Source organism: Mandrillus leucophaeus, unplaced genomic scaffold (assembly GCF_000951045.1).
Source record: "Mandrillus leucophaeus isolate KB7577 unplaced genomic scaffold, Mleu.le_1.0 Scaffold1135, whole genome shotgun sequence".
NCBI classification, from domain to species: domain Eukaryota; kingdom Metazoa; phylum Chordata; class Mammalia; order Primates; family Cercopithecidae; genus Mandrillus; species Mandrillus leucophaeus.
Window position 1 is genome coordinate 816154 of NW_012099599.1, and position 23439 is coordinate 839592.

General features: G+C 38.3%; 1 protein-coding gene across 2 annotated transcripts in view; it reads left to right on the forward strand.

Annotated features, from left to right (window-relative positions):
- The window catches only part of ACSL3 (acyl-CoA synthetase long-chain family member 3), an 80366-nt gene that overhangs the window by 14859 nt on the left and 42068 nt on the right, over positions 1 to 23439 (forward strand). The window contains exons 2-3 of one of the 2 annotated variants that reach the window (XM_011996054.1): positions 11854 to 11912; positions 22154 to 22260. The gene's annotated coding sequence lies outside the window, so the exon portion shown is untranslated. The remainder of the gene's footprint in view (positions 1 to 11853; positions 11913 to 22153; positions 22261 to 23439) is intronic. The other variant, XM_011996062.1, reaches the window with a different exon arrangement.

A 23439-nucleotide genomic window follows, 5' to 3' on the forward strand; every position in this document is an offset into this window, starting at 1 on the left:
GAATGAGCTGATATTGACCAGAGTTTCTGCCCCTGCTCCCCTCCTCTTTTGGGTTGTCCAGTTCAGTGTCACAAGCACAGACATAATTCCTTAGCTTATTGCTGGGTTTTTTTGGGTGATGTTTCTTTTTGTTTTTCCCTGTTTTAAAATTTTATTCATAAAATCAGCCAAAATTTATTGAACATATGCTAGGTAATACCTTGTAGGTTCCTTGGGATTCATATTTCAAAGATGCATCATTAGAGTGTTTGCCTTGTTGAAGCAGAAAGTAAAACAGTAAACATACAATCCATAGTTAAAAGTGCTAATGTAGAGGTATATTCAAAGTGTTTTGGGTTCTTAGAGGACTGCAAGCAGATATTAGAAGACTTCATAAAAGAAGTGACATTTGAGCTAGAGTTTGGACTGTTTCACCAGTATAAAAGTGTTGGGATTAATAAGCAGGGGAAGGAGCAATAGTGTGTGATTTGTAAATCATAGGAGCAGTTCTGATTCTGGTACCCATTCCCTACCCTCATGTGGGATAGCTTTTCTCAACAGATGTTTGAGCAAGAGCTAATTGTTGCTTTATGGGTTTTTTGTTGTTGTTGTTGTTTTGTTTTGTTTTTTTGGGGGACAGAATCTCAATCCTAGGCTGAAGTGCCATGGCACAATTGTGGCTCACTGCAGCCTCAACTTCCCCAGCTCAAGTGATCCTCCCATCTCAGCCTCCTGAGTAGCTGGGACTACAGGCGTGTGCCACCATGACTGGCCAACTAAAAACATTTCTTTTTTGTAGACACTAGATCTATTTTGTCCAGGCTAGTCTTGAACGCCTGGACTCAGGCATTCCTCCTGCCCCGGCCACCCAAACTGTTGGGATTACAGGCATGAGCCACCATACCTGGCCCTACTTTGTGGCTTTAAAATCCTTTCTTTCTGTCTATTTAAATTATAGAATATAAGAGTATTTATAAAAGTATACATTTATTCATACCCGCTGTGTAATCACATACTCTGCTAGATTCTACGAAAGCAGAGAAATAAAAAGTCCTTGCTTCAAGAAGCTCACAGTCTATTGTGGGAAGACAGAAAAGCAAAGTTAAATAAAATACAGTTGTAATAAGTTATGTTAATGGTATGCCTGACATGTCTTGGAAGCTCAGAGGAAGGACATCTAACCCAGCCTTGATGGAAGAGGGGAGAAAAAGGATGGAGGTAAAAATAGATGGAGAGAGTTCAGTCAAAATCTATATTCCTTTACTTCTGGGTAGAGCATAGTTTTTCTGAGTTAGGAGGGGATTGGAGATGGAACCCTGGGACATACCAAGCATAAAGGCGTGGGACAAGAACACACATGGGGATGCTTGGGGAACTGAAAGAGTGTGTTACAGGATAAGTCAGTTAACAATAGAGAGCAGGCAGCGGGAGGCCTGATAGATTGAGAAAGACTATGGAGAGATCAAGGGGTTTGGAGTTCTGGGTGAAGTCAAAGGATTGTAGTGAAAGAGTTGGTGTGGAATAGGACTGGTTATGGTAAGAGTAGTTTTGGAGTTTTGAACTTAAGAGATGGTTTTGTAGTTAGATTGTTTAGAGGGTGTCTTTTAAAAGTTAGTTTTGTGATTTTCCTTGTAATGAAGAAGTGGAGCAGATGATAACCCAGATGGAAATTTCTGTGAAGGCAGGATCAGTTGAATACTCAGGGCCTGTTTATGTAAATCTGAACTTTGGTATCGAGAATGAAAAGCATCGCACTTTCGTAGATATACTTTTTTGGTGAGAAACATCTATATTGGCATTTGTTGTTTTTATTAGATACTAACTGCAGTGACTGCTACATATACACTTATACCTTTATAAATACCTAGTTCAGAAATGATTTTGTAGGCATGTAACAGTTTTTGTTCTTTGCATTGATGATTCTGGGGAGAATGGTGGACATAGTGTGAAACTGGCATATGTAATGCCTATATATTATACTCCATCATGTGTTAGAAGATTACATGCTAGAAATTTGGATAGTACACTACCCAGAATCGTGAGTCACTATTTGGGAATTGTCCTTGATGCATGGATAATTTACCTGTGGATAATTGGGAGCTGACTCTATGTATGTGTATTTAAGTTAATAAAGTTTATTTATATTATATGATGCCAGAGTATGGGCATGTTAACTATAGATGATTACAGTTTTTGTTTCTTGTTATTAATTTCAAATAGCTTTATGAAATAATTATATTTTCTGTCTTTCTAAGTCAAGAACATAATGTGTTTCTTTTGAGCTCCTTCAGGGAGAGTAGGTTTAATTTATTCTTCCACTAGAAAGAAAAATATTGTACTTTATTCACTGCTACACACCCAGTGCTTAGCATATAGGAGACACTGACATTTGTTGCATGAATGAATCAGTCTCTGCATCTCTGCCACCTAGCACAGTAATGGACATGAGATACTGAGTAAGCATTTATTAAATTGAGTTGAAAGTTTTGAATATATTACCAGAAAATTTTTGGAAGGCCAACAATCTCACATCAAAATGACCAGTATATACTTATTAATGGAAGCTCAGGAATTCCTGAAGAATAGACTTTCTGTTGATGAATATGTACTTGAATAACTTAACTGGTTGAGTAATATATGCTAATGTAATTTTTAAAAATTTATGTGATTATGAAGGCAAGAAAGTGATGGATTGTTTCAGGCCAGGCCATCCACTTGCTGTACTTTAATGTCATTGCTGCTTGTCGCCTTCCCTGCCTTGTTGACACTCCTGACAACACCCTCATCAACCTTTGTGTTTGTCTTTGGCTTCCAGGGCACTGTTTCCTGTTCCTTTACCTTTCTTGTTGGTTCTTCTGGCATCTGCCCTTAATCCTGTATTCTACAACTGAACATACTGTTTCTGAGGAATTCTGTGTTCTATGAATAGAATCAGTGATGACTGTGACGTCTGCATCTTCAGCTGTTTGGAGCCCCAGCCCTGTATTTCTAACAATATACTGAATCTCTCTTCTGGTCTTTCCCACAAACTTAACATCCAGTCCTATATTCATGTGCTCATATTTGTGTCTGTTCTTCTTGTACTCCTCATTACACGCCACCATTCTTTCATTCTGAAAATGTAGGCTTTAATTTTCAGAGTTCTTATTCTATACATCGTACCTGACAGGTCCTACTAATTTTACCTCAGAGAAGCCTCTGCAGTTGGTCCTGTTTCTTCTGCGTCTACTGCCTTAAATTCTGCACTTCATCACTCGGGCTGTGGTAATAACCACATACTTGGAATCGCTTTTGGTTTATTTTCTGTGTTGACCCCAAGTAATCATTCTTTAAAAAAAAACACATTTAGCGCTGGGCACGGTGACTCACACCTGTAATCTCAGCACTTTGGAAGGCCAAGGCGGGTGGATCACCTGAGGTCAGGAGTTTGAGACCATCCTGTTCAACACGGTGAAACCCCGTCTCCACAAAAAATACCAAAATTAGCCGGGCGTGGTGGCGGGCGCTTGTAATCCCAGCTACTCAGGAGGGTGAGGCAGGAGAATCGCTGGAACCCAGGAGGTGGAGATTGCAATGAGCCGAGATGGTGCCACTGTACTCCAGCCTGGGGGACAGAGTGAGACTCTGTCTCAAAAAAATAAAAAAAATTAAAAAAAAATTGGTTAAATGCTTTACTTGAAAACCGATCTCATCCTATCTACAACATTTTCATTGCTAACTCCCCCCATATATTTCACGTGTTCCAGCGATCTCAGGCTACTTGTGATTACTCACTCTGCTCATTCATGCCTCCCTGTTAGGCAGGAGTGAAGGAGGAATCAGAGTCTGGAGAGATTGATTCGACTTTGTCTGTGGGTAATTATACTTACCCTGAATCTTGAAAGATGAGTTTATTTTGACAGTCTTCTTAGCTGCTTCTGTCTCTTTCCAATTCCATACCCCATTCCAAGTTTTGAACAGAAGAGTATGATTGGACCAACACATCCGTGTTTTTGATGCAGGCTTCACTGGTCACAGGTCTGCTGGATACCTGTGGATGGCCACATTTGCCATAGTCTGCGGGGTTGGAGATGGGGACAGAACAGCATCACATATGTGAAACAGAGCCAGTGCTTCCCTCCCCAACAGTCGTAGGCCAGGCAATGTGGACTGTGGGTTGACATCACTGGAGACTGTTTCAGAATCAGAATAAAGACCAATAATAAACCTTTTTTTTTTTTTCTATTTATGGAATATGGGAGCTATGGAAGAGAGGTATTACTAGGCTGGTTGTTTGCTTCAGGGATCTGCTTCTTATCTTTCCAGGACTTAATTCAGCTACTACCTCGGTTAAAATTTTTCTTTGATGCTGTGCAACTGCAGTGTCACTATTGCCATATATGTAAGTCCCATGACTATTTCTGGTTTTAGAATTCTGTATCAAAACAATTAGTGTTTTGATACAGAATAGGGCAAATGTGCGTTAAATATGCTGTTTCTCAAAGTTTTTTCTTCCAGATAAGTATTAGAATTAATTGTCACATAAGCATACAAAACAAACATGTAAGAAAAATCCTAGTAGGATTTTAAATGGGATTGCATTTGGTTTGTGGGTTAATTTTGGCAGAATTACATTTATCCTTTCTACCCAGGAACAAGTCTGTCTTTTCATATATTCAGGGTTTTTTTTGTGTGTGTCTGTCAGTAGCATTTTACACACACAGACACCCATATGTAAATATGAATGCTATATTACGTGAAGTATTTCAAACTTGCTTTTGCTATTGTGACTATATTTCCATTTCAGTTTCTAACTGGTGATTAATAGTATATTAAAAAAACTGTCAGTTTTTATTATTTGGTATCCAATTATCTTTGTCAATTCTGCATCTGGTTGGATATTTTTCAAATGATTCCTGCAGATTTTCTTGTCAGACAGGCACTTATCTGCACACAATAATGACTCTATCTTTTTCAGTATTCGTAACTGTTGATTTGTTGTTTCATTGCATTGGCTAAAGTGCAGTGCTGTTCAGAAGGCATGCATTGAGAGCCATAAATATAAGCCATATATGTAGTTTTACATTTCTAGTAGGCAATTGATTTTAATACATTTTATTTAATGTAATATATCCAAAATCTTATTTCAGTGTATATATTCAGTATAAAATTTATTAGTTAACTGTTTTACATTCTTTTTTTACTACTAGGTCTTTGGAATCTCATGTGTATTTTACACTTAGATCACATCTCAGTTTGGACTAGCCACCAAGTGCGCAGTGGCACTTGTGGTTACGACGTTGGACAGCATAGAGTTAGAGCCTTCTTGATGTACAATAATTATGATCATAGTTGGCCTTGTTGTCCCTTACTTGGATGGAAGTTGCTTTTCAGTATGATGTTTAATGTTGATTTCTAATAAATATACTGTTGAAGTTTAAGCAATTTTGTTTCTGAGTAAGATGTTCCTTTAAAAGTTAATAATTGATATTCACTCCCCGCCCCACCCCTGAGATGGAGTTTCACTCTTGTCGCCCAGGCTGGAGTGCAATGGTGTGATCTCGGTTTACTGCAACCTCCACTTCCCGGGTTCAAGCAATTCTCCTGCTTCATCCTCCCAAGTAGCTGGGATTACAGGCATACGCCACCATACCCAGCTAATTTTGTATTTTTAGTAGAGATGGGGTTTCATCATGTTGACCAGGCTGGTCACGAACTCCTGACCTTAGGTGGTCCACCTGTCCAAAGTGCTGGGATTATAGGTGTGAGCCATTGCGCCTGGCCTCACTTTTCTTAAATACTTAAGAAAGTATAAGGTGTTGCTCACACCTTTCCCCTCCTACTTAGCCTGTTAAATATAGAGAATGGTAGTAATGAAGAATTCTCATGGTGAAGCATCTTTGCACTCACAGTAAACAAACCATGCTTGGTTATGGTATATCATTCTTTTAACTCAGCTGGATTAGATGAGCTGACATTTTAGGATTTTTTCCTCATATTCATTAGAGAGATTGTCCTATGTGATATGTCAGGTTTTGGAATCGGCATTATATTAGCTCTTGTAAACTAGGTAACAAAACTTCAGATCATTCTGGCCTAAAAAAATTGTTTTAAAACTTAAAGGAATATATGCACATGGTTGAGGACTTTTTCAAGTAATTTCTTAGTAAAGTGTATTTGTGGAATATAAATTTTATAAGTCCTTGCAAGTCTGAAAATTTCTTTATTGTACTTGCAATTGATTGGGAAATTAGCTAAGAATAGAATTCTAAGTTAAAACTTTCCCTTAAAACTTTTAAGGCCTTGTTCATAGTTGCCTACTTTCCCGTGTTTCTGAGACATCTGGTGCCAGTATGATTCTTACTCCTTTATAACAGTGGTCTCCAAGCGTTTTGGCACCAGGGATCCAGTTTCGTGAAAGACAGTTTTTCCACGGACGGGGGTCGAGGAGGCATGGGGTGGGGGATAGTTTTGGGATGAAACTGCTCCACCTCAGATCATCAGGCATTAGATTCTCATAAGGAGCGGACAACCTAGCACCCTTGCATGCGCAGTCCCTGCTCCTGTGAGAATCTGATGCGGCTGCTGTTCTGACAGGAGGCAGAGCTCTGGCGGTAATACTTGTCCAGCTGCTGTTGCTTACCTCCTGTCAGGTCTGTGGCCCGGGGGTTGAGAATTCCTGCCTTACAGGAAGGGTGACCGTATATCCTGATTTGTCTGGAATACCCCTAGATCACACCTTTTTTTTTTTTTTTTTTTTGAGACAGAGTCTCGCTCTGTTGCCCAGACTGGAGTGCAGTGTCATGATCTTGGCTCACTGCAACCTCCGCCTCCTGACTTCAAGCAATTCCCCTGCCTCAGCCTCCTGAGTAGCTGGGATTACAGGCAGGTGCCACCACACCCAGCTAATTTTTGGTATTTTTAGTAGCGATGGGGTTTCACTGTGTTAGCCAGGATGGGCTCGATCTCCTGATCTTGTGATCCGCCCGCCTTGGCCTTCCAAAGTGCTGGGATTACAGACGTGAGTCACCGCACCCGGCCCAAATCACACTTTTTAATAGTACCTCCTTTTATTCTGTTATGTATTCTTGTTTGTTGATCAGTTATAGAATCACCTTATTTGTAGGTGGCTTGCTTTTTTTTTTTTTTTTTTTAAATTTTGTTGCTGCTGCTGTTGTTTTTCTTGAGACAGAGTTTTGCTCTTGTTGCCCAGGCTGGAGTACAATGGCGCGATCTTGGCTCATCACAGCCTCCCGCTCCCGGGTTCAATGGATTCTCCTGTGTCAGTCAGCCTCCCTAGTAGCTGGGATTACAGGCATGCACCACTATGCCCGGCTAATTTTGTATTTTTAGTAGAGACGGGTTTCTCCTTATTGATCAGGCTAGTCTCAGGTAATCCACTGCCTCGGCCTCCCGAAGTGCTGGGATTACAGGCGTGAGCCACCACGCCCGGCCAGACTTTCTGTTTTTTTTTTTTTTTTGGAAGATTTGAGGATATTCTTATACTCTGTGCTTTGATAATTTACATGGCTGTGTCTAGAAGTCAGTTATCTTTTCCCTCATTGATCTGCCCAGTCCTCTCAAACCGAAGACTAGTATTTATCAGCTCTGGGATATTATATTGCAGAATGCTTCAGGAATTTCTGCTTGCAAAATGTTTTAGGAATTTCAGCCTCTTCATTTGCTTTTTCTTTTTATTTCTGGAACTCCTTGTAATGGGACCTGAATCTCTTGGATTAATTTAACACTTTGTTTTTTAAAATGAGAATCAAATTTTCTATATTCTACCCCATTTGCTTCTGCTCTTCTTTATCTGGAAAAGAGTCTCCACCTCATTTTCTGACACTTGTGTTGACTCCTTAATTTCAGCTGCTACTAATTTCAAAGAGCTTTTTCTTATTTTTATTCCTTGTGTTTATATGTAGCATCCCATTCTTGTTTCATAGATGGCAATAGCCTCTCTTATGCCTTTGAGAATATTACATAGACATATTTAAAAATTTCCCACATTTCCTACATTGTCTGTTTCCACTGAGGCACCTTTTCTTTGCTGTTTGTCTCTTTCTTTGATAGTGATGGTTTTTCACAAATACCTGATGATTAAGAACTTTATCTTCTGTCTGGATTTTGAATTTTTAAATGCTTTTCCTGTTTCTAGTTTCTTTTTCCACAAATAAATTCTCAACATTGGCACCAGGTTTAATATTATGAAACAGAGATCCGAGTATGTCATCCCTCTGCTAATCCGAGTATGTCATCCCGCTGCTAATAAAAGTTAGAAGACTTTTAAGAGATCTGGATAATGTTTCAACCAGTTAGGGCAGCAAACATGCACAGCGGCAGTGAGGCATTTGTTTTCTAGGGCCACTGCAACAAATCACCACAGACTGGGTGGCTTAAAACAACAAAAATTTATTCTGTTAACGTTAGTAGAGACCAGAAGTTCAAATCAGTGTTACTGGGTTGAAATAGAAGTATCAGCAGAGCTTTGAAGGCCCCAGGGAAGAACGTGTTCCTTGCCTCTTTCAGCTTCTAGTGGCTGCTGGCATTCCCTATTATCAGTCCAATCTTTCAGGCCAGCATCTTCCAATCTCTCTGCTCCATCTTCATGTCACCATCTCCGTCATGTGTGTCGAATCTCCTTCTGCCACTATTTATGAGGACATTTGTGAGGGCATTTAGGGACCACTGGGTAATCTAGGGTCTTTTTCCAAATAAGGTAACATTTGCAGATTCTAGGGATTAGGGCCTGATACCCTTGAGGTCCTTTATTCAGCTTACCACAACTACTTAAAGAGTCTTCTGAAATTTCTATTTTCTTATATAAATAATTGTTATTACTGCCTGCAGTTATTGTCTGCTTGAACAAAAATACATGCATCAACTCAGTTTATAGTGATTTCCTTGACCTTCTCCACCCTAGACAAAAGGCTGCAATCGCCAGTTTTCCTAATGCAGCTGATGCACTTCTCATAGTTTTTGCCGTGTTAAAGTGATTTGTCAGGCTCTACCACTGACTAGGAATTCTTTTTTTTCAGTACTATGGTGTCGTTCTTAGAATGCAAAGTGTCAAGTCTGGAGCTGAGTAAGGCATTTAATAAATATTTGTTGAAGAGTTTTTAACATTTATTGAGGGCCAATTACATACCTAGTAGGACCTGTCACCTTGGGCCATTTAATAAACAAAGCAGTGTAAAGTAAGCATGGCACGTAAGTTTCTCCAGGGCATATTTCTCAAAAGGGATTGCTGGGTCATAGGAGTCCACATTTTCAGCTTTTGCTAGATGCTGCCAAATTGCTCTCTTAACTGGCTGTACTTCCCTAAGAGTGTCAGGATGTATCTTGTTTGCCATATTCTTGCCAACACTTGTGAATTTTTTTTCATTAAAAAAATTTAATAGAGGAAATGATGCTGTTTTAATTTGTATTTCCTTGATAATTAATGAGGTTGACCATTTTTAATAGGTAATAAACAATGTGGAATTTTCTGTTAATATACATAGCCTGCTTTCTCCTGTTGCTCTTTTTTATTTATAGAAATTCTACAAATATGGATATGAATTATTTATAGATAGCACCATTCTCATTTACATATGAGAAAACTGGCACAAGAAATTATTAATAACAAGAAGATTTTTAAGTTATTTCCCCCCTGGATGAATAGATGCATGACCTTGTCTGAACTCATAGCTAATATGAAACAGCAGGGATTTTGAACCCAGTAGTAGCTGAGTTTAAGGTCTGTCTTTTTTTTTTTTTTTTTGAGACAAGAGTCTCACTTTGTCACCCAGGCTGGAGAGCAGTCGAGTGATCTCGGCTCACTGCAGCCTCTGCCTCCTGGGTTCAAGCGATTCTCCTGCCTCAGCCTCCTGAGTAGCTGGGACTACAGGTGCACGCCACCACGCCTGGCTAATTTTTGTAATTTTAGTGGAGACAGGGTTTCACCATATTGGTCAGGCCGGTCTTGAACTCCTGACCTCAGGTGATCCACCCGCCTCAGCCTCCCAAAGTGCTGGGATTACAGGCATGAGCCACCATGCCTGACTTTTTTTTAAAAAAATTTATTTATGTATTTATTATTTTACTGTAAGTTCTGGGATACATGTGCAGAACGTGCAAGTTTACATGTATACATAGGTATACATGTGGCATGTTGGTTTGCTGCACCTTTCAACCCATCATCTAAGTTTTAAGTCCCACATGCATTAGGTATTTGTCCTAATGCTCTCCCTCCCCTTACCCCACTCACCTCCAGGCCCCGGTGTATGAGGTTCCCCTCCCTATATCCATGTGTTCTCATTCTTCAGCTCCCACTTATGAGTGAGAGAACGTGTAGTGTTTCTTTTCTGTTCCTGTGTTAGTTTGCTGAGAATGGTGGCTTCCAGCTTCATCCGTGTCCCTGCGAAGGACATGAACTCATTCTTTTTTATGGCTGCAAGATCTGTCCGTTTTTACAAAAATTAATAATGAATTAAAAGTTAATGAAGCAGTGGTATGTATGTTGAATTAAGTGATTCAAAAAACCTTAGCTTTTAGCTCTACTTGTTAATATATTCTTAAAAATAACTGTATAATGACTGCTAACCTACTTTTAGCTCTACTTGTTAATATATTCTTAAAAATAACTGTGTAATGACTGCTAACCTATTTGCTTCACAGGTGGTAGAGAAAATCATTGAAATAAGATTTAAAAGTGTTTTTTGTAAGCAATGTATTAATATCACCATGTGTACATCTTAATACTTACTATTTATCATCATCATGGGTAAATGAACACAGTCTTTATAGTATACTTTTTGAGTTTTGGAAATACCTTATTTTTTATAATAGATTTTATTTTTTAGAGCAGCTTTAGGTGTACAGCAAAATTGAGAGGAAGGTGCAGAGATTTTTCATATGCCCCTTCCCCTACACAGGCATCGCCTCCCTCTTTATCAGCATCCCCCTACCTCCTGAGAGTGCTACATTGCTTATAACTGATGAACCTACATTGACACATCATTACCACCCAAAGTCCATAGTTTACATTAGGATCCCTCTTAGTATTGTGCCCTTCGTAGGTTTTAACAAAACATGATGACATGTATCTACCGTTATAGTACATACAGAATAGTTTTACTGCCCTAAAAGTCCTTTTGTGCTCTGCCTGTTCATCCGCCTCTGTGCCCTAACCTCTGACAACCATGGATCCTTTTATCATCTCCATAGCTTTTTCTTCTCCAGAATGTCATATAGTTGGAATCGTACAGTACATAGCATTTTCAGATTGTCTTCTTTCACTTTGTAATATGCATTTAAATTTCCTTCATATCTTGTCATGTCTTGATGGCTCATTTCTTTTTAACACTGACTCATTTTCCGTTGTCTGGATGTACCACAATTTAACCATGACTTTATTGAAGGATATGTTGATTGCTTCCAACTTTTGGCAATTATGAATCAAGCTGCTATGGGCATTCATGTGCAGGTGTTTTTGTAGACATGTTTTCAACTCTTGGGTAAATACCAAGCACTGTGGTTGCTGGATCATATATATGGGGTATGTTTAGTTTTATATGACACTGTCAAACTTCCATAGTGGCTGTACCATTTTGCATTCCCACCGCAATGAATGAGAGTTTCTCCACATCCTTGCAAGCATTTGGTGGTGTTAGTGTTTTGGGTTTTGGGCATTCTTACTGGTGTGTAGTATGTGTACTATATGTTTTTGAAGAAAGGTTACATGATAAAAATATTGTTAGATAGTGTGATAGATTGGTGTTTCCAGAAAAACTTACCAGAAACTTTTCATGTGAGGTTTAGAAGTAAAATACCTCCAGGAAAAAGTTGGCATTCGGCTCTGATTAACTGGATTATGAGTAGTAATGATTGTCTTCTTTATGTTTGTTTTGACAGGTTTTGACACAAGGGCGCGTATCTTTAAAGCACCTAGTACCTCCTACCATTGTCAACTGGTAAAATATTTAATTTTTTATTACAATAGATTTCTTTTGTTATGAAATATATTAGGTTAAAACCAATTATGGTTAAACTGACCAAAAAATTGTAATTCTCATTTTATGATTGTAGAACTATGACAGTTATAGAAAATAGTTTTATACTTACTTTAATTCCATATAAATCAATTGGGACATTAAACCATGTCATTGCGCAATACCATCTAGCTTCCTTTCCTTAACTTGAATTTCACTAAGTGTCTGCAAGGGATTTGAACTCAGTAGCCTCTTTATTTTGGATAGTTGAGCATGAATTAGACTTATTACCATTTTAATATGTGATGGTCATTTAAAATTTGTATTAATGTTACTGTAAATTTGTCACTACATTTTAGTAGAGATTGTAGTTTCAAGGGCTTTTTGTCAACCTATAGAAGGTTCTGCATGGTTATTGCAGTTGTCATGGGGCATAAGAAATATAGCACAATTTTATTTCTTTCTGTGTCATCTGAAGTGAATTAGAGTTTATGAAATTTTAGGGCAAAAATTTAAGGATCAAGTGACCTGAAGGTTTTTAGCATTCTGTGAAATGAAAATAAAATTGAGTAGGACTGCTATAGGAAATAGTCTCTGTTGGTAAAGTGCTTTGATGACGTAAAGGCAGTAAGCATTTTATCCATTAGAATCATGATAGTTGACATCTTCGTTTTCAGGATCTCATTTCAAAGTCTTTTTTCACATCAGTTGAATGTATTAATCTTGACATTTTTAACTGATTTTAAAAGGAAATCACACAAGTAATATGTTTATTATTAAAAACTGTAAGCAATGTAGGAGCATCTAAGTAAACAGGAAACTCCTCTGTTCCCCCCGGTTCTTTTGCTAGGGATTATCCCTTATTTTCATGGAGTGTATCTTTCCAGACACTTTGTTTGCATATCCAAGATTGTCATCTTTTAATGAAATAGATGTGATGGAAAAAGCAATATACTCTGTCCACTTTAATAGTACTCCTCACTTTGTTTTAGACATGTCTGTGCCTACGTCTCTGAGGGATATACGTGATCAAATTAAGAGTGCTTTTGAAGTGACTAAGTAAACCCATTGTAACACAGTACTCCTCTACAAATTTCTTTTAGTAGTTAATGGGTTATGGGAACTCCAAACTTTGAATTCTTAACTAAGAATGCATCAAGAGAGTTTAGTAGATTTACAATAAAATTGAAATTGCAAAGATAATTACGGCATATTAAGTGATAGATTTTAAATAGGAAGACATTTATAGAAATGACTAATTACTATTGAGGATCAGCTAGGTTTGGGTAGGTGAAGAAGTGGTTTTGGAGCTTCAGTGCATTTACGTGTGCTCAGTAGGGTACTTAGGATATTTGAGGAGGGAAAAGGACGTCAGAAACTGATATGGGAGGGCGGTGCATAGGGAAGAAGTACTATGGTACAGTGACAAAGATAACTTTGTCATAATTTTGCCTAAAAAGAGAAGTAAGACTCATTGTCATGTTATTTAGGTTAACTGTACGATGAAGTAAAGGGAATGTCATGAACTACTTGGGAAACCCAGTGTCTTGAATCCCAAAACTTAGAACTCAACCTTTTCACATTTGGAAATTGCTTATGTTCAGAAGTCCCATGATTTAAGAGATAATGTAAAAATGGAAGTTAATTCACATTTGTACATGTCCTTTGTGCGATTGTCGGATTGAAACATTTTAAACTTCTTAAAAAATGTAGGGAAGCAAATGTGAATTTGTATGTGAAAGTGACCTAGTGAGAAGTATGGAAGGAGACGGAGACAGCAGCAAGTTTGCTCCTCCCTTGGTTTCAGTGGAAAATGTTTCTTAAGAGTTGGGCCAGGTATTTCTCATAGCTACTTAAGGTGATCCTTTTTTCTGTCTCTTCTGTTTTTTTAAATGTAATCTGGTTTTTGAGCACTTGCAGAAAAGCTGCAGAGGCCAGGGAATGACACAGCAGAGAATGGAGGTGACGAGAGGGAAGACAACTAGTGATCTTAGTAGCTTTGGTTTTGAAACAGGAAAAGCTTTTTTTAGTGGTAAACTAATTGGGAATTTGTAGGAAGAAGAAAATATGTTGTAAAGAATTTAAAGATAAAAAAGTGAGTAATATTTGAATACAACACAAGGCTGTTGACTAAAGGAAGTAGTTGGATGTTTAAACCTCGTTTTTAGCTATTTAATCTTTACATGGTACAAATGAAGGCAATATGTTAATTGTGATGCAGGTAATTCTGTATATTTCCACAACATACTTGTAAGTTCTAATTATATGTTATTTGCCTTTTCTTAACTTTGTTTTTTTAGCTGCTCCTTGCAAACTACGGATAAGAAACTGGGCTTTTGGGGGTGGGAAGGGGAATGGAGGAAGAGAAAAGGAAACATCTAAGTAATCTTACTGAATGATATACAAATCATTAAAATTAAATAAAATATATTCTGGGTAGACTTAGCTTGCAAAATTATCTTAAGCTATTGAAGCTCTTATAAATGGAATAAGCATTTTAAAATCATCTTGAAAATCTTCAGAAACTTTAGTTCTTTTACATTCTCAAAGGTTAAACATAACCAGAGGAGCTATCTTCTCTCAAATACGCATACTTTGTTCATTATATTTACTTTCTCTAACTTTTTTTTTTGTATGTTTGGAAATGTTGCATTTTTCCTCTGGCCTTTGGATTTTCTTTAATTTTATTTTTTATTTCATACTGGGGGAAAAAGAAGTTTGTTTGTTTGTTTGTTTATTTTTGAGACAGAATCTTGGTCTGTTGCCCAGACTGGGGTGCAGTGGCGTGATCTTGGCTCACTGCAACCTCTATCTCCCAGGCTCTGGTGATTCTCGTGCTTCAGCCTCCCAAGTAGCTGGGATTACAGGTGTGCACCACCACACCTGGCTAATTTTTATATTTTTTAGTAGAGAGGGGTTTCTCCATGTTGGCGAGGCTGACCCTGAACTCCTGGCCTCAAGTGATCTGCCCACTTCAGCCTCCCAAAATGTTGGGATTACAGGCGTGAGCCATTGTGTCTGGCCGAAAAGAGGTATATTTAAAAGTGAATTTGTTACTTCAACACACATAACTGTCACTTAAAAATTAGTCTGTCTGTTCACTCTACTTGGTACAGGTTCATGTAATGCCAAATGTACGTAGCTGGATTGAGTTGGAATTATGAAGATCCTCAAATATTGATGAACCAGGTTGATGTCATTAAGTAACCTAATAGTTCATGTTCTCCTGAAATATTTGTATAGCTGGCTTTCTCATTAATCATTTTGTAGGAAATGATTGGACTAAAAGAATAAAGAATCCTGTTCAGTATTGTCTTAATCCATTTTGGGAACCCTAGGCATCAGTAGAATATAGTCTTAAAATTGATCTAGTTGAACTGCTTCAATATTAATGTGAGCAAATTAAGATTTAGTGACCTGCTCATGAGCTCTTAGTAATTGGCAGCAGAGCTCAGTCTAGTCTAGTGTATGTGTGTATGCACGTATGCATGTGTGTATATGTATTTAAAATCCGTGTTGTGTATCTAACTGAAAAAGATGTATATTCCCTTGCCTGATTTCTGTTTCCTATTTATTTTTATCTAGAAGAGGGGATAAAAACTGTTTTTTAAAGAAATAATGGGTCTTGATCAGTTTTGGGGAAATCGAGGGGACTGTATTTGTAGTTCAAGGAGAGTACTCAAGTGTCCTGCTGTTATTTCCGCTATCATACTAATAGGACTGAAACAATTTTAAAATTACACTGGATAGCTGAAACTTAAAAAGTTGGCTTTGTTAAACTGCTTTTTAATTTAGATATATTCATGGGAAAGACTTGCTATAATAAGTGTTCCTCCCTCCCTTCTTTCCAATATATATCTTTAATGCCAACGTTTCATTTCCTGAGGTTAAAATAAATACAGACTTAATAGTTTTCTTAAAAATAAGATACCAAATTATTATTTCCCCATAAAACTTCCTAGTTGTAAAGTGGGACTTTATCTAATCAGATAGTAATATGACTGAATCTTCTAATAATGTTTTTAATTGATTTCCTGTCCAGAGTCTTTTTAACAATTTTATTTTTGTATTAAGGAAGTTCTTGCATGGGTTAATGATCTCGATTTCAGTCTTGTAGTCATTTCGATGTCATACATTGCAACTGTGTGGTCATAGTTGAAATCTTTGAAGTTGTTGAAAGATTGTGTTAGTATTTGAGGATTTGGAGAGGAAAAATTCTTTGTCTTTACTAAATACAGTAAGAACCACTGTATTACACATAGTAAGTTAGTCTGTGTGTTGTTGATATTTGTAAGAATTTAAAACAACTTTCCTACTTTTAGGTCTGCTTTTTTGGGGAGGGAGGCAGCAGGGTATATAGTAAGTAAATGTTTTAAAACCATTCTGTTGAACTAGGTATGTATTTTTATTATGCTTTTAGCTTTGGATGCCTGAGAAGCAAACATGTTTGTGAGAACCAGGGTGCCCCTCTAAAAAGAAACTCTTTCCTGATAGTAAATAATAGTCCCTGGTTGCACTTTCCATTTCAACTCTGAGAGACTAATTCTGAGTAGGAAATAGTTCTTTCTGCCCTTCTTGACCCTAGTTTCCTATTTCATAATACATGATTTGCGTCATTCTTCTGGGACTCTTTCAGTCTCTGTAGAATGTGTATGACTGTCACCTAACTTTTGTGGAAAGGAGAATCTCAGAAGTAGTGTACTAAAGGACACTTTTTTCTCCCCAACAGTAAGATATTAATCATAGAGTTTATTAAGAAAGTGTGGGGGCATTAAAAAGTTTGGACATGCCTTGGGAGACATGTAGGTTAAAATCCTACCTTACCTGCTAGTTGTAAGTGCCTTTGGGCACAATCTGTTTGAAATTGGCGTTTGTGAGAATTAAATGAGATAATATAAAAAGTTCCCTTCACTGTCCTTGTTTGCCTGCACTCAGAATTGTTTCCCATTTATTGCTAGCTTGGTGAAAAATTGCAGCCACATTTCATACTAGCAAATACGAATTCCTTAATACCCAGCATTGTGCAGGCCGCTCATTTACACTTCATTAGAGATAAAATGCTAAGCCATGTTATTATTAGTGTTATTTGCAGATATGAACAGTTGTATAGTATTGATGCCCGAGTGTGGTAGGCTGAAAGAAAAATACAGAGGAGGAAATCAGATTGAGTGGTGGGCAGGATTAACCGAGAATTAAATTGTGGCATATCAAGATGCCCCGTCTGCAGTATTTTCTCCTTTTCTGTCCTCTCTTCCCCCGTCCTCGTCCTCTGCTGCCTTTGACTTTGTGGGAGCATTTCTAAGTGTTGGGGCTCTTCCCCTGCTCTGCAAGTTGAGTTTTCAGGTTCCTTTTCATGATGGTGGTGGACGTGAGGGGCATAAAATGTCTGCTTGCTCTATTAGTAGAGTGCGAATGTAATACCATCATTGAGTTCTTCCCTCCTGTAGACATTGTACATGTCTTAGATTCTGAGGGTGACTCCCGTTTTCTTTGTTCAGTCTGCGAGTTTTGTGGAGGTTAATTTCACAAGCCTGCCAATTTTGGGTTGAGGTACCATGTTGTATCTCTCCTGCGCCTAGGAGATTCTTAAAACCCCAGATCTAAGCAGATAGAACCGTTTGATACTTAGTCTGAAAGTGATCCCTATGGCAACCTACTTTTTTCCTGTTTTTCTCTTAGGAAAACACGTCATCTCTGATGGAAGCTTTTCTTCCTTCTCTCTTTTCTCTTTTTCTTCCTTCTCTCTTCTATTTTTTTCTCTCCTCCCCCTTCCCTCGCTTTCTGCCTCCTTTCCCTCTTCTTCCCTTCCCTCCCCTCGCCTCCCCATCCCTGCCCTGCCCCTTCTCACCTCACAGGGTTGTTTTTTCTCACAGGGTTTCTTTCTTTCTGACTTTGTCTTTTCACAAAGTCTTGTTCTGTTGCTTAGACTGGAGTGCTTTGGTGCGATCACGGCACACCACAGCCTCAACCTCTGGGCTCAAGAGATCCTCCCACCTCAGCCTCCTTTGTAGCCGAGACTGCAGTCATGAGCCACCACTCCTGTCAGGAGGCTTTCATATGAGCATTTGTAGCAATTTTTTTTTGTTTTTTGAAAAATTGGGAGTTGTTACAGGGCATTTGACTATGATATTAATAATATTCTTTAATAGCTGTTTTTAACATAAAAGTTTATTTTAACATCCACTTCATACCCTTAGGAAGTTTATCATTTGTAAGTGATTTCCTGGGTGGTGGTTAAGCTCTATTACTTTATGTACAGTTGTTTCATAACACGAGATGTGAATGACACAAAATCCTGTCTGGTCTCCTCTTCCTCCGCTCTTTCCGAGTCACCTGTGTTCTTCCTCTCAAATAATAGAGGTCATACAGAGAAGAGATCTTCCTTATACTTGATCATTATGATTTAAAACAATTGCTATTTAAAATATAAGATGTAAATAACTCTTTGATATAATGCAGCTGACCATTTGCATAGAACATTTTAAAAACACATTTCAGATGTTTGAACCTAGCTGTTTATCACACAATTTTGTATTTCAAGATTTTGTTTGCCCATCTTTGTTGTGTAAGTAGTAATAGGTCATTTTCTTTTAATGCTGTTAAACTTAATTCATCTTGTTATTTTAATTAGCAGTTCTGAGAGTTGAGTGAAGTTGGGAGTTGTTAAATTCTTCATGGTGAAAGATTAATGGACTTTGACCTGCATTTAAACATTTAGGGATAATTTCTTAAAAACCTTGACTTGCCTGTATCTTTTTCTATAATCAGGCATGAAGTCAGGCATGCCCGTGTGTACATTCTTCTCAGTTGGCAAGGTATCATAGAAGTTCTTCTAAGTCAATGCATGTACATGTAGCTTATTTTTAATGGCCGCATAATAGTCTGTTCAATGGGTATATATGTTTTTCAGGCATTCTTTGGTTCATGAATCTTTAGATTATTTTCTATTTTTGTTTTTTTTGCCACTGAAACAATACTGCCCTGTCTCCCGGGAGAGTGTGTGTGTGTGTGTGTGTGTGTGTGTGTGTGTGTGTGTCCAAGTTTTATCTTCAGACTATATTACTACTAGTTACAGTTAACTACCCATCCCCAAATCTGTTAATGTCTTCCTGTGACCCTGACACTACTCTGTCGTGATTCTTAGTGATTTCAATATCCTTCTAATACTGTGGTCTTATTATTTCATACTCCAACCTGTCTTTGCTACTCCTTTTCCATGACCATTCATTCTCCCACTCTCCTAGATGACTATTTTATACTTCCTCCTTAATTTTTTAATATCTTCCTTTCTGCCTCCCTCCCCTCCAGTGATTTTGCTTCTTATTACTCTGAGAAAATAGAAGCACCCAGAAGAAAATCTTCTACAAGCTCCTGTCCCCGCACATCTGTGTCCCTGTTTCTCCCACCCTCGCTCCTCCTCCAGGGTGTGACTCTCTTCTGCATAATACTTTCTTCTGCTGGATGGTAGCCATCAGTCTGCAGACAAGCTCTAGTATTTATGTTTAAAACAAAAGAATCTCTTTTGTCCTGGCTTGTTACCATTGCTTTGTTCTTTAGAGATCTTTCTACTTACTCTCTTTCTGCCCTTTCTTTTGAACCCTCTTCAGTTGAGCTTTGGTCCTTAACACTTAAGCTCTTTTCAAGTTTAAGGTCACTGGAGACCTTCACATTGTCAAATCCAGTATTTAACCTCCAGGCTTCCTCTTTTATTTCCTCTTTTTTGGCTTCCCTATTCATACTCTCTGCCCATTTTCCTTGTGTTGCTTGCCTTTTATTTTAATTTATAGGAGCTCTTTGTATATTTTGTCACCATTTTTTCCTGGATACTTGTTTTCCTTTTGATTCTTTTAAAGTTGTGTTTCATCATACAGAAATGTTAAATCCTCTGGATTTTGTAGGAGAATAAATCTATGAGAATCAACAAGAGAATTTTGAAAAATTTGGGTAGTGAAGGTCTTACCAGATATTTAAAGCATTTGTTCTCAAGCATTAGTGTAGAAAAAACCCGCGTGGTTGCAATTTAAAAATGAATCTGCCACAAGAGTTTTCAATTTTTAGGTCTTGGGACAGTAAGGAAGATAGGGAGGCATGTCTGAGGAGTCTTCGTTTTGAATAACCTCTAAGGTAATTCTGATAAGATTGGTCCATGGGCCACATTTAAGAAACATTGCACTTTGGGAGGCTGGGGTGGGCGGATCACAAGGTCAGGAGATCGAGACCATCCTGGCTAACACAGTGAAACCCCGTCTCTACTAAAAATACAAAGACAAAATTAGCCGGGCGTGCGGGAGGCTGAGGCAGGAGAATGACGTGAACCCGGGAGGCGGAGCTTGCAGTGAGCCGAGATCACGCCACTGCTCTCCAGCCTGGGCGAAAGAGCGAGACTCTGTCTCAAAAAAACAAAAACAAAACAAAACAAAAAAAGAAACATTGCTGTAAATTTATATTTGGTATAAAAGGATATTAGCAAAGCAGTAGGCAAATACATGGCAGGAACAGAATGGTGTTTAGAAACACATCCAAGTGTGAATGAGAAATTATTAATGAAGAGGACATTTTGTTTATTTGAGAAAAGAGTGGTTTATTTAAAAATGCTTTAGGCAGTTTATCTGAGAGGAAATAATTTAGCTTTCACCGTCATACAATATAGAAAAATAAACTCTGTTGAATTAAAGATCTAGATGTAAAAATTAGGCAAACACTAGAAAAAATACAGGAGACCCAATAGTTTAACCTTTGGATAGATGAGACCTTTTAAAACTAGGTTGGAAACCTAGAAGCTGTGAAAGAAAAGATTGACAGATTTAGCTGTTTAAGTTTACTTTTACTTTTGAAAGATAATGTTCTGTCTAGCATGGTGAAATCCCATCTCTACTAAAAAATACAAAAAATTAGCTGGACTTGGTGGCCGGTGCCTGTCGTCCCAGCTACTCAAGATGCTGAGGCAGGAGAATCGCCTGAACCTGGAAGGCGGAGCTTGCAGTGAGCCGAGATCACACCACTGCTCTCCAGCCAGGCAACAGAGCGAGAGTTCGTCTCAAAAAAGAATAAAAATAAATAAATAAAAAGAGAAAGATAATGTTACAGGACAGAGGTCCTGATCTGGACCCGAAGGGAAGGTTCTCGGATCTTGCGCAAGACAGAATTCAGGGTGAGTCCATAGTGCAAAGTAGAAGCAAATTTATTAAGAACATAAAGTGACGAAAGAACAGCTACTCCATAGACAGAGTAGGATACTCCTGAAAGTAAGAGGAGGAACGCGCCCACCCTAGGTACAATGCTGGTATACATGGGAAGATGTGCTCTGCTACAGGGTGATGAATAATTTCCTTAATTACTGTATTTTGCAAAAATCAATGTTATCTTTAAAGCAAAATTAGGAATGCTTTTGTTCTCCAGATATCGGGATATCTGGACACTCCCAAGTCTGAGTCTGTTTTTTAAACATTATTAATTTGTTCCCTTAACTGTAAACACCCAGAGGCTCGGAATGCCTAGTTTTCTGGGAATGCAGCCCAGCAAGTCCCAGCCTCATTTTCCTATCCCTCACCAAAGATGGAGTTGCTCTGGTTCAAATGCTTCTGACAATTATGCTCATTCTGTAGCAAATAAAGTATCTATGACTAGTTCTTAAGATTTTTTAGAGCCACCTAGCAAATAAGATGCAGTTGTCCAAATTTGTTACTTTACTTAATTTATCTAGAACATTTTAGAAAAATCAAATGGCTTAATTGAATGTGGCTGGTATCACTAGGCTGCGTTTGATGCCCTTAAACACTTGCTCTGTGGGTCTCCCCTCCCTTGGCTTTTGCAACACTGTCCTCTCCAGTTTCTCCTTTATTGGTTTCCTCAGTGGTACTTTTCCCTTCTCGGCCCCGTATATTGGTTTCTTTTCAAAGTTTTCTGTCCTTGAACTTGATCTTGTAGATTTCCTGTTTGTTCCGTTTGGGGCATTCTCATCCTTCTTCCCTTTATGGCTCCAAAATGTGTGCCTGTAGCTCTGGCCTCTCTTAAGTTTCACAGTTTATGTATATTTGGATGACTCACAGGAATCTTAAACCCGTATTTTCAAGACTGTATTTATTTCCTTTCTGCCAACTATCCAACCACTGACCACCTATTTTACTTCTTGTATTTCTGTCTTGGTGGAAGGCACCAAGATCATTTTCTCTCTTTGTATTATTACAGCTCTAATTCATGAATTAATTCTATATTGTGTTCAGATACAGAATTAATTGTTGGGAAGGACTGGGGGAACGGCTGCAACATTTGCCACCCTTGGAAGCTGCTGGTCCTGTGTCACACCACCTTCACCTTTTGATCGAGGAGGGTAAAGAAGTATTTTCACTGTTTTTTATCTAATTTGTTTGCCTCTAGTTTCTGCTGCCTTCGCATTGTCTTTTACATATAGTTATTTTCTAAGCCGGCATTTGGGTACATTAGAATGCAAACTAAGTTCTCTTCAAAAGGCACAACAGTTCAACTTCGTCTCCTCCCCACCCTGCTCTTCTGGTTGGTTTTTTTTCCTTGAACAAAAGACAGACTTTTTGGGACTTGGTCAGTCTGTGCGGTGCCATCACTTCTAAAGCTCCATCCCTACTCCCACTCCCCTACACCATCCTCATGTGTCCTCAGCCTTTTAAGATCACAAAAAAATTGCCATTTGATCCAAAGAGATTTCTCAGAAAATGCTAGAACTAGTCTCTACCTTTTACTGTGCTCTTCCTGAAGCACCATTTACACTTGATGATTAATACTTACCTTTAGGTTGTATAATCCATTTGAGTTAACTTTTTGTGTAGTATAAGGAAGAGTTACAACTTCGTTCTTTTACTTTTTGGTTATTTCAGTACCATTTGTTGAAAAGACTGTTCTTTCTCCATTAAATTTTCTCACCACCCTGTTGAAATTCAGTTGTCCATAATGTAAGGATTTATTCTGGATTCTGAAATTGACTCCGTTGATCTATTTGTCTGTCCTTTTGCCAGTACCACACGGTCTTATTTACTGTTCTTTTGTAGTAAATTTTAAAATTAAGACATATAAGTCATCCAAGTTTGTTGTTCTTTTTCAAGATTGTTTGGCTGTTCTGGGTGCTTTTAATATCCATGTGAATTTTAAAATCAGCTTACTTATTTCTGTCTAAAAGCCAGCTTTTATACAGCTGAGATATTTTTTAAGCTAACCTTAGATTTAATGAACTAGTTATTTAGGTCAAAAAGAAAAGGCCGGGCATGGTGGCTCACGCCTGTAATCTCAGCACTTTGGGAGGCTGGGGCAGGTGGATCACAAGGTCAAGAGATCGAGACCATCCTGGCCAACATGGTGAAACCCCATCTCTACTAAAAATACAAAAATTAGCTGAGTGTGGTGGAACACGCCTGTAGTCTCAGCTACTCAGGAGGCTGAGGCAGGAGAATCTCTTGAACCCGGAGGCGAAGGTTGTGGTGAGCCGAGGTCGCGCCACTGCACTACAGCCTGGGTGACAGAGCGAGACTCTGTCTCCAAA